At 41.3% G+C, this 11978-nt stretch overlaps 1 pseudogene; it reads right to left on the reverse strand.

The window, feature by feature from the left end:
• Positions 1-1798: 1798 nt before the first annotated feature.
• LOC128589519 (U6 snRNA-associated Sm-like protein LSm5) lies at positions 1799-5230 on the reverse strand (annotated as a pseudogene).
• Positions 5231-11978: the final 6748 nt, after the last annotated feature.

Consider the following 11978-nt stretch of genomic DNA (forward strand, 5'->3'; position numbering starts at 1 on the left):
CACAGCTCACAGCAAACTCAAACTCTTAGGCCTTAATAAAGAAAAGCGATTCTCTTGCCTCAGCCTCCCAAGTAGCATCAACACCCAAGTATGTTTTTCTTTCTTTTTTTTTTTTTTTTTGCTGTTGTCATTGTTGTTTAGTAAGCCCAGGCTGGGTTTGAACCTGCCATCCTGGGTGTATGTGGCTAGCGCCATAAGCACTGTGCTATAGGCGCCAAGCCAGTTTTTTGGTTTTTTTGGGTTTTGGGTTTTTTTGTTTTTTTTTTTTTTTAGAGCTTTAGAGACAGGGTCTCACTCTGTCACCCAGGCTAGAGTACAGTGGTGTGATTGTAGCTAAGTGTAACCTCAAACTCCTCAAACCTCAAGTGGTCTTCCTGCTTCAGCCTCCCAAGTAGCTAGGCTTATAGATGTCACCATGCCTGGCTGACTTTTTAAAATTTTTTTTGTAGAAACAGTGTCTCATTAAATTGTATAGGCTGGTCTCAAACTCCTGGCCACAAGCAATCCTCCCTCCTAAGCCCCCTAAAGTGCTGGGAATTATAGGTATGACCCACCATGCCCAGCCCAGGTACTAATTATTGACCCTGAACTTAAAAACTTTTTAAGTGTCGTTAAAGCAGTAAATTTAACATCACCCAAACTATGCCAGGAATGGATGGCAAAAAAAGCTGCACCCTCAGGATTGTCTTTCAAAAAGTATTGCAGAAAAAGCTATAGAAAATAGCTGGTTTGTGTTGTGAAGAAGGCTCTTGACATCTGAAAGGTAAATCTAGTTCTCAGAATAGAGTTGGTTTTTATGTTTTAATTCTAGAAAAGTATTAAATTCAGGGGACAAATCTAACAAAGTATAATCATGAATACAGCTTTTCTTCTTTGTAAGAAATATGTGAAGTCCTCCTGTGCTACCTAGAATCATTGTAGTAAAATTCCTTAGTGCTTAGAATTATTACAGTCATTCATTATAGTATAAATTTATCTATCTCACTAGCTCTGTCAGAAACAGCTTTAAATAAGGGAGGCATGATTTTCTGCTGCCATCTAGTTTTTTGTTTTCTGTTTTTTCTTTTCAAAGGAGACAATTAAAATTTCAAAACAAGGGGGAATAATAAGACAAACCCTGCTCCTATGTCTCTGTGTGTAGGTTTCTACCAGTGCCCTAGATCTCCGTGACTAACCGCTCCTCCTGAGTGTTCTAATAAACTTTGTGCTAGCGTGTTGCTATAGCTTCCCTAGTTCACGCTTTCCTGAGGCTTGGAAAGAAATGGTGTCACAATCCTAAGCTGATTAGTTATTCTGTCTCTAAAACTACAATTAAGTCAATGTTTAAGACTAAGTTCGCCAAGCCCCTTTTGCTTTTATGCTTTGTTAGTTTTTTAATAGTTATTGCATACAGTTTGCAGAACTTCTAGCCAACTAGCCCTAGACCTGACCAGTAACTCTGTTTTTAACATTGGAGTCAATTTTTTTTTTTTTTTGTAGAGACAGAGTCTCACTTTATGGCCCTCGGTAGAGTGCCGTAGCATCACACAGCTCACAGCAACCTCCAACTTAAGCGATTCTCTTGCCTCAGCCTCCCGAGTAGCTGGGACTACAGGCGCCCGCCACAACGCCCGGCTATTTTTTGGTTGTAGTTCAGCCGGAGTCGGGTTTGAACCCGCCACCCTCGGTATATGGGGCCGGTGCCTTACCGACTGAGCCACAGGCGTCGCCCAATTTTTTTTTTTTAAACATCTTTGTTTAAAATCTTTTTTTTTTTTTTTTTTTTGTTGTTGTGATTTTTGGCCGGGGCTGGGTTTGAACCCGCCACCTCTGGCATATGGGACCCGCGCCCTACTCCTTGAGCCACAGGTGCCGCCCTGGAGTCAATTTATTTTTTAACCAAAAACATCTTTATTTTACTTTTCAGAGAAGAAATTATTTTCTTCTTTTTCCAAGATGATCATGATTAACTTACAAAAATGGATATACATCTTAAAAATATTTCCCTTTAACAGGAAACTTTGCTTTATGGGATCTAAACTTTAAGAAGTAAAAAAAAAGAAAAATTCTATTGTATTTTTGTAAGACAGAACACAATCTAGCGTAAGTCAAGGAAACCCATTCATACTTCAGCTCCTCCAGGAACCAGCATTGTTATATTATTTCCATTTAGCAAAATCTGATCTAAGTTAGTAATCCTTCTAAATTCTAGTGTGATATCGCACCACCACCACCTATTTAAAGTCATCATATCCTAGAAGAGTACCAACAATTTCCTTATCGCTCTTCATAACAATGTAAACTCTTGGGCCTGTGGCTCAGTGAGTAGGGTGCTGGCCCCATATACCACCGGTGGCGGGTTCGAACCTGGCCCTGGCCACACTGCAACAAAAAATAGCTGGGCATTGTGGCAGGTGCCTGTAGTCCCAGCTACTCAGGAGGCTGAGGCAAGAGAATCGCCCAAGCCCAAGAGCTGGAGGTTGCTGTGAGCTGTGACACTACAGCACTCTACCAATGGCGACAAAGTGAGATTCTGTCTCTAAAAAAAAAAAAGGGTGGTGCCTGTGGCTCAGTGGGTAGGGTGGCAGCCCTATGTACCAAGGGTGGCGGGTTCAAACCTGGCTCTGGCCAAACTGCAACAAAAAAATAGCCAGGCGTTGTGGCGGGCGCCTGTAGTCCCAGCTACTCACGAGGTTGAGACCAGAGAATCGCGTAAGCCCAAGAGCTGGAGGTTGCTGTGAGCCGTGTGAAGTTATAGCACTCTACCAACGGCGATAAAGTGAGACTCTGTCTCTACCAAAAAAAAATTAATAATAAACAATGGACTGGATATCAAAAGATATGAATTTGTATATCTTTTACTTTCTTTTTTCACTAGTTAAAAATGAAGGCAGGAGATAGAAAACTGGAATGGAGAATTACTAAAGTTCATTCCTACTCCAAAATCACAAATCGTAATATTTAGAAAGCAATTTAAAATGCTATTCACTGTGAAGTGCAAAAATAGAAGTCGCTATTCAAGACTAATTAAAATGCATTGAAGGTAAAGGTAGGGTGTCATTATAAAAGTTTCATGAATTGTCTTATACTAAATGAACATTCCAGTTCTAATGGAATGAACATGGACTTTTGCCTGAACTAAACTTTTATAGTTTCCATCTGAATCATTATGGAGTCACACAGATGTTTTTGGTTTTGCAAATTACTTAACCTCCGAAGCTAATTTCTTCATTTGTAGAAAGAGAATAAAATACACTTTACAGAGTTGTAAGAATAAATTTAAGTTCTAAGATGTAATAATCCGGGCGGCACCTGTGGCTCAGTGAGTAGGGCGCCGGCCCCATATACCCAGGGTGGTGGGTTCAAACCCAGCCCCGGCCAAACTGCAACAAAAAAATAGCTGGGCGTTGTGGCGGGCACCTGTAGTCCCAGCTGCTCGGGAGGCTGAGGCAAGAGAATCACATAAGCCCAAGAGCTGGAGGTTGATGTGAGCCATGTGATGCCACGGCACTCTACCAAGAGCAATAAAGTGAGACTCTGTCTCTACAAAAAAAAAAAAAATAATAAATAAATAAATAAATAAATAAATAAAGATATAATAATCCTTCAGCTGACAGAATTCTTATTACGGAGTGGCACCTGTGGCTCAAAGGAGTAGGGCACCAGCCCCATATACCTGAGGTCGTGGGATCAAACCCAGCCCTGGCAAAAAAACAAAAACAAACAAAAAAAAAGAACTCTTATTACTTAAAAATTTCAAGATTATTGGGCTCTACGCTTTTGCCAAAATTCACCTCTTTTAAGACATAGTCTGCTTATTTTTCTTTGTCTCCCTTCTAGAATGTGTACTCAAATGAAGTAAAGATTTTGTCTGTTTATTGTTCTATCTCCCAATACCTGGACCACTGCTTGGCAAACAGGTGATGCCAAAAAATAAATTTATTGAAGTGTCAGTGAATAATACCATTACCAACCACTTAACTACAAAACAACTAACTACTGGGCGGCACCTGTGGCTCAGTGAGTAGGGCGCTGGTCCCATATACCGAGGGTGGCCGGTTCAAACCCAGCCCTGGCCAAACTGCAACAAAAAATAGCTGGGCATTGTGATGGGCGCCTGTAGTCCCAGCTATTTGGGAGGCTGAGGCAAGAGAATCACCTAAGCCCAAAAGCTGGAGGATGCTGTGAGCTGCGACCCCACAGCACTCTCCCAAGGGTGACAAAGAGAGACTCTGTCTCTTAAAAACACATACACACATGGGTGGCACCTGTGGCTCAGCGGGTAGGGCGCCGGTTCCATATGCCGGAGGTGGCAGGTTCAAACCCAGCCCCGGCCAAAAAAAACACACACACACAGCTAACTACTCATTTCATGAATGATAAATTTGTTAATTGATTATTATAAGCTGAGTATTACATTAATCTTGTAGTTTTTCCTTTCTCAAAGTGGCAGAATCCTATTCTCAAGGTTGCTTTGGGCCTATATACCCAACATAGGGATTCTCTTGAGTTTTTCTAGTGGGCTCTGTGAGGCTTATGAATTTTCTCCTGTAGGCAGGCTATACTGGGAGACTTGTCTTATAAATCTCAATAGCTAATGTAAGGGAACTATATAAAATCTTGAGTTCAGACTTCTCTACTTCTGTCCCATTCACACCTGGTAATATTATGGTTGTATTGAATTTCTTCTTTGCCTTTGACTTGGATTTCTTCTCTTGTTTTCCCCGATTGTAGAAAAATATTTTCAAAATATTTTTGAAAATGTTCCATATTTGGGGTGACTGATTACCTTTGTACCCAGAAGGAATACAAGAAAGGTAAGATGAAGGCTCACAGTATCAAATGCTGACAAGAGGGAGGAGGACGTGGTAAATGAATAAAGGGTGGTGGTAGCAAGAATCAAATAGAAGAATTATATCCTGGGCGGCGCCTGTGGCTCAAAGGAGTAGGGTGCCGGCCCCGTAGGCCAGAGGTAGCTGGTTCAAACCCAGCCCCGACCAAAAACTGCAAAATAAAGAATTATATCCTTTATTTGTTTTGTACTGTGGTATAAGTGTATAACATAATAAATATCTGAGAGATTAAATTTTCTGATATAAAATTTAAATGCCCAATTAAAATAGGTATTTTGATTATTACATTTTTATTGTAATTTATTACTGTTTTCTCTTGAACCAGAGAAATGGGATGTTTTCTTCTGTACTTTTTGGGAGAAGTATTAACTTTATTCAAATAAACAATGTAAAAGTTTTTCACAGGTAAAGTTTTCTCAACATAGATTCCTCATTCAATTTTTCTTTGTACGTTGCAAATATCTGACTTATTTATAGAATTCAGTTCAAGGTTAGTTTTCAAAACTACACTTCAGTGTGCTATACTTGTCAGGGTCCTGCCCCAAGAACAGCATCCACTGAGACCTGTGGACACCGGCGGCAATCGACTGAAGAGTTAGAAGCTACGGTAAAGAAAGACAAAAGACATAGAGCAGAATTAAACGCGGGAGCTCAGGGGTCCATTGCCTTTAGTGGGATTCTGGCAATGGCCCAGAGTGTTTGCTCCACTCTGATTTTATTGAAGTCTCTTTGCCCAGAAGGTAAGATGAGGGAGGGAACAAAGACTTCAGCAGTTTTGGGGATTGATCATATCAGTTCCTGTTGTTGTTATTATTAACCTTAAGGGTAGCCTTCAGAGATCTGAAATCTGTGTATCGGGAGAGCCTCCTGCTTGAGGTCACACGCACAGATTTCTAGGGAGGTGTTAAGCTCTGCTAGTTCTCTGTGTAGAAAAACGCCACGGCCACCTGCGTTAATCTCCTCTGAGGGATTTGTGGGAGGGAGGCATTTTCCTCCTATCACCACCACAGAGGATTTTCCTCTGTGAAAAGGGGTATAAGCTCTCCTGTCCATATCTCAGAACTTGAGCTACTACTCCCTTGGTCTCTGCCCCAGGCAAATGCAAATCTCCACAGTGGGTATCTGCTTTGCCTGTTTAATGGGCAGAAAATGCCCTAGAAGATCTATCTTTTCTAGGACTTGCCATAATCTCTTCTATGGCCATTACTCTCAGAGTGCTAGAATTTCAGAAAAGGCAAGAAGCTTGCTAGCAATGGCTAGCTTATAACTACCTGATTTTTCTTTGTTCTGACTCACTCTGCTTACTTTTTAGTTTTCCTCTTTTTTTGGAGGTGCTTTTCCTTTGCTAAAAATAGGGTCCTTGGTCCCCATTCTCCCAGCAATGCTATATTTTTTTAACTCAATATTAGTTGAAAAAAGGCAAAGTGATTCATTTGTTCATTTTTATAAATTTCAAAATCAAATAACTATTTTGGAATTTAATACTGATCTCCACAAGGGATAATCATTACTTAAATTTCTGGAAAATGATTTCTGCATATGAAAGTAAGCCATATTTTTCTTGGCTGAATTTCCTAAAAACATAATTTGGCTAGAAATTAGATGAATAAAATGATCAATTCAGGGCGGCGCCTGTGGCTCAGTCGGTAAGGCGCCGGCCCCATATACCAAGGGTGGCGGGTTCAAACCCGGCCCCGGCCAAACTGCAACCAAAAAATAGCCGGGCGTTGTGGCGGGCGCCTGTAGTCCCAACTACTCGGGAGGCTGAGGCAATAGAATCGCTTAAGCCCAGGAGTTGGAGGTTGCTGTGAGCTGTGTGAGGCCACGGCACTCTACCGAGGGCCATAAAGTGAGACTCTCTCTCTACAAAAAAAAAAAAAAATGATCAATTCATTTGTGTAACTAGTTACAGACAGACTTGCAGAAAATAGAGCCTATATACTATCAACCAAAGGCACACTCTTGACTAAATTGTCACTAACGAGTTCAACTAACACCTGCTTTAGATAACCCAAACCAATTTCTTATAGCCATCCAAAAAAAATTTGAGTTTCACACCACATCTGTTCTGCATACAATTCATCAAATAAAGAAAGCCATGATGTGTCTTGTGGTTCAAACCATAGTAGCACATCCAATTTCACAGTATGAATTACTACATTCATGACATGTTTTTTTTTTCAGTTAAATGTGACTCATTGAATTATTAAACATATCATATAACTTGTACAAACTGCCACCATGGGTTTACAATCAGTAAAACAAGTCCAGTGTTAAAACTGACTTGCTGGAATGCCTCCTGAAATCCCATTGACAAGCATTCACTCACCAACACAAAAATGATTTCCTGATGTGGTTATCAGTGTCAAAATGTTCAAAAGCTGGGCGGCGCCTGTGGCTCAGTCGGTAAGGCGCCGGCCCCATATACCGAGGGTGGTGGGTTCAAACCCGGCCCCGGCTGAACTGCAACCAAAAAATAGCCGGGCGTTGTGGTGGGCGCCTGTAGTCCCAGCTACTCGGGAGACTGAGGCAAGAGAATCGCTTCAGCCCAGGAGTTGGAGGTTGCTGTGAGCTGTGTGATGCCACGGCACTCTACCGAGGGCCATAAAGTGAGACTCTGTCTCTACAAAAAAAAAAAAAAAATGTTCAAAAGTTGTGTGGATACCTAGTAATAGGGTTGCAGGATCAAAAGGAAGGTCTACTTTTAGTCCTTTGAGGAATCTCCATACTTCTTTCCAGAAAGGCTGGACTAGTTTGCAGTCACACCAACAGTACGTGAATGGTGACTGTTCCCTTCTCTCCACACCCTCATGCCAGCATCCGTTGCTTTAGGACCTCATGATGTGAGCCATTTTCATTGGGGTTAGATAATACCTCAAAGTGGTTTGCATTTCTCTAATTATTAGAGACAAGGTTTAGTGATGTGAAAAGATTAAAGTCATTTTACTATAAGGACACATGCACTCAAATATTTATGATAGAGATATCTATGCAAAATTGCAGAGATGTGTAAACAATACAAGTGCCTGCCGTGAATGGATAAACTATGGTATATGTATACCATTGAATACAATTCAGTCATAAAAAAGATGGAGATTTTGTATCCTTTGTTACAACTTGGATGTATTTAGAGAACCTTCTGAGTAAAGTATCACAAGAATGGAAAAAGCATCACACGTACTCAATACTAATTTGAAACTTGTAGATTAACAACCTGCTCACATGAGAGAAAAACTCAGATCCAAGAAGTGGGGAGGAGGGGAGGAGAATTGGTGAGTTTCTACCCATTGGGAACAATTTCCAGGTGTATGGCACACTTCCTGGGTGAAGGACACAACTATAACTTAGACTTTATCTTACAAATGCAAAGAAAGTATCCTAATTGTATGTACCCTCATATTATCAGAAAAAAATTTTAAGGCTGGTACGGTGGCTCACCCCTGTAATCCTAGCACTCTGGGAGGCTGAGGATTACCTGACTTCACGAGGTGGAGAGCAGCCTGAGCAAGACCAAGACCTCATCTCTAAAAATAACCAGGTGTTGTGGGGGCTGAGACGAGAGAATTGCTTGAGCCCAAGAGTTTGAGGTTGTTGTGAGCTATGACACCACAGGACTCCAGTGGGGGCAACAAAGTGAAACTCTATCACAAAAAATAAAATAAAAAGAAAAATTTTTTAAATGTTCAGAAGTTATTCAAACACATAAAACCTTCTGGATACCACAAATGACTATAGCTTATTGGGAAGTATTCTTATCTTTTATATCTGTATTCCTATTGGTTGAAAAATTTTAAAACCTACAAATAATTTAATCTTTCTGTGCAACTTTGTTACATAAGTCCTTTCACCTCAGCCAGCCTCATCATGCTAAGAAATATTGGGGCAGTGCCTGTGGCTCAAAGAGTAGGGTGCCGGTCCCATATGCCAGAGGTGGCGGGTTCAAACCCAGACCTGGCCAAAAATCACAAAAAAAAAAAAAAAAAAGAAATATTGATAAACTTGCATTTGCAAATAGTTTCTGTTCAGGACATAATTTCCACTGCAATCAACCTTTTTATAAAACTATCATTGGCACAAAATTTTCATCCCAAGAATATTTTTTCACTTAATATATTTTATACCATTATCACTTACTGTGTTTGCATGAAAAAACAATTCTGTAATTGCAGTTCTTGTTTTCATCTCATTAAGTTTTTCATTAAGTTTGTTATCACATGTATCTGCTATTCTGGTGATACTTCTCACTGTGGTTTTTCTAATAGCTTCTTAGTACAGTGTGCATTAATAGTTATTGTGCAGCATTAGTCATGTAAGAATATTTTCTACTTCCATGAAGACATATGCTCTTCTTTTGAAACACATTTTCCCATTTAAAATGAAGAGAAAACTAACAGTGTGGTGTGATATAAATGGCAACTCCTTTTCAATGTTAGGGAGACATTAGGGACTAATGGGAATTGTGACAAAGCCGAGTACACTTGCCCAAGGCCGTGGCTTTTATGTGTTAGGATTAGGTTTATCTGAAAACTCAAAACAACATAGCTTAAATAAAACATAAATAAAATTATTTCAATAAAATCCAGGACTCCAGTCTGCTGGTCCCATGGTCATCAGCCTAGGTTCTGAGTAATTGCTCTTGTATTCGTTTCCTCCTTGTGCTATGGCAAGACTGCTCTAGCCATTACATCCACATTCTACCAAACAGTAAAAACAGAGAAGAAAAGGGTACATTCCCTCCTTTTGGGAACTTCCCAGACATTTCACACACTACTTTCACTGACATCCTATTGGCCAGAGCTCCTGGTCACACTCAACTGTAAAGGAAGCTGGATCTGTATTCCAGGTGCCCATGGGCTCCACTAAAAACTGGGAGTTCCTTTACTATTCACCAAAAGGAAAACCGATACTGGGGAACAACCAACAGTCTATGACATATGGCTACTCCACTCCAGCTATCTTAAGCCATGTGGGAATGTGGGCCCATTGTGCTTAGATGTAAGAGACCACATAGTTCAAGGGAAGGAGAAGCGAGAATTAAGCTCTGAACACTCTGTAACTATAAGAAACACCTGTGATATAACATCTCGGTAATATGACATCTCAGTGATAAGGGCATGGGGGGGGGATTCAGCTGTCATTCATATGAGAGTACGAGCATCAGTGCCTGGCAGTCTCCACACCCGTGGTGCAAATAGCCGTGGGATCACTTCTCATATAGCTGCAGAAGGGATGAGTCACTGATGCACTCTCTCTCGGACCCGCACGCTCGCACATTCTGGCTCTCACTCCTCCTCAGTCTCCTACAAAGACCGCTAAAACTCCCTCTCCTACTAAGACTGTTTCTCTCTCTCTCCCTCCAGCTAAGACAGTAGCGCAGCAGGCCATGCCCTGACAGTTTCATAGACTGGGGCCAGAGACCTAGCGTCCAGGCTCCGACAGTTAGAAATGCTAATTGTGGAAAAGAAATGAAAATCCACATTTTTTTATGTGAAATTGGTACACGCGTTAGATGGTGACAAGCAATTCAAAACATTTTCAGAGCCTAAATAACTCTTATAAATCCAACAAACCCTGAGGTTGGAAGGACTCTTACTAAGGAAACGGTTTTATCAACTCAAATTAATCCATTGATTATTCATTCACGACAAGCTGAGCAAGGGCTAAGTGCTAGTGAATGAAGCAGAACAAATCCTCCATCAGCATGAGGTTAAAATTGTGACTGCAGAGAAGGACATGCCAAGGATGTGGTCTTTACAAAAAGAGAGCATATATATGGCCTCATACTGGAGTGGAGGAAAAGACAACGAATAAGGAAAAAGGTGACATAACATGTATTATTGAAAAATATAAAGGAGAAAAACAAATTCAGAGAGAGGTAACAGGAAGCAGGCGGAAGGAATGGCATTAAAATTTTAGGTAGCACATTCCAGAAAAGCCGCCTTGAAAAAGGCGAAGGCGGCTCAACACCCATAGCTCAGTGGTTACAGTGCCGGCCACATACACAGAGGCTGGTGAGTTCGAATCCAGCCCAGGCCAGCTGAACAACAGTGACAACCTCAATAAAAAATAGCTGGATGTTGTTGTGGGTGCCTGTAGTCACTTAGGCAGGAAGCTGAGGCAAGAGAATCGCTTGAGCCCAGGAGTTTGAGGTTGGTGTGAGCTGTGAGGCCAGGGCACTCTACCAAGGGCAACATAGTGAGGCTCTGTCTCAAAAAAAGAAGAAAGAAAAAGGTGAAGCTAAGTAAGGACCTGAAGCAAGAGAGGGACGTATCTATGCAGATATCTGGGAAAAGAACATTCCAGACAAAGGGAAGATCAAGTACAAAAACTCTGAGACAGAAGCATGTGGCATGTCCAAGGATCAGCAAGAAAGCCAACTAGAGAAGAATTGATAGGGGAGATGATGTCAAGAAGTAACTTGTAGGTGCCTGTGGAGGGAGTGAGAAGCCACTGGGAAGTTCTGAGGAAGGGATAGACTCAGGTGTGAACAACATCACTGTGGTGTCAGCATGGGGATTGGCTGGAGGGGAATGCTAGATTCTGAACATTTGTGTTCCCCACTAAATCCACATGTTGAAACCTAATCCCCAATGTATTAGGAGGGAGGGCTTTTAGGAGGTGATTAGGTTGTGGGGGCAGAACCCCAGAGAGCTACCTTGCCCTCTTCCACCATATGGGAAACACAGGTAGAAGATGCCATCTATGAAGATGCCATCTATGAACCAAACAGCTCTCACTGGACACCAAATTTGCCAGTGCCTTGATGTTTGACTTCCCAGCTTCCAGAACTGTAGGAAGTGAATAGTTCTCATTAGCTACCCACAAAAGCATATGTTGTCATAGCTCCCTGAAGGGACCAAGTCAGGCAGCAGTGAACAGAATCAAAGAAACCAGGGAAGAGGCTAGTATACTAATCCAAGCAAGAGATGAGAGCACTAAAACAGTGGCAGTGAGGACGGTGAGAAGATTTAGATATTTTTTGAAGGTAGACTTGGCAGAGAGGAAGGGAAGAATCAAAGATGACGCCAAAGTTTCTGGCCTGAGCAACCAAAAAAGTAGAGTTGTCAGTTAAATGAGATGGAGAAATCTACGGGGCAGGGGGAGATAGAAGAGGCTCCATTTTGGACGTTTAAGTTTAAAATACAA

Source organism: Nycticebus coucang, chromosome 1 (assembly GCF_027406575.1).
Source record: "Nycticebus coucang isolate mNycCou1 chromosome 1, mNycCou1.pri, whole genome shotgun sequence".
Classification (NCBI taxonomy): Eukaryota; Metazoa; Chordata; class Mammalia; order Primates; family Lorisidae; genus Nycticebus; species Nycticebus coucang.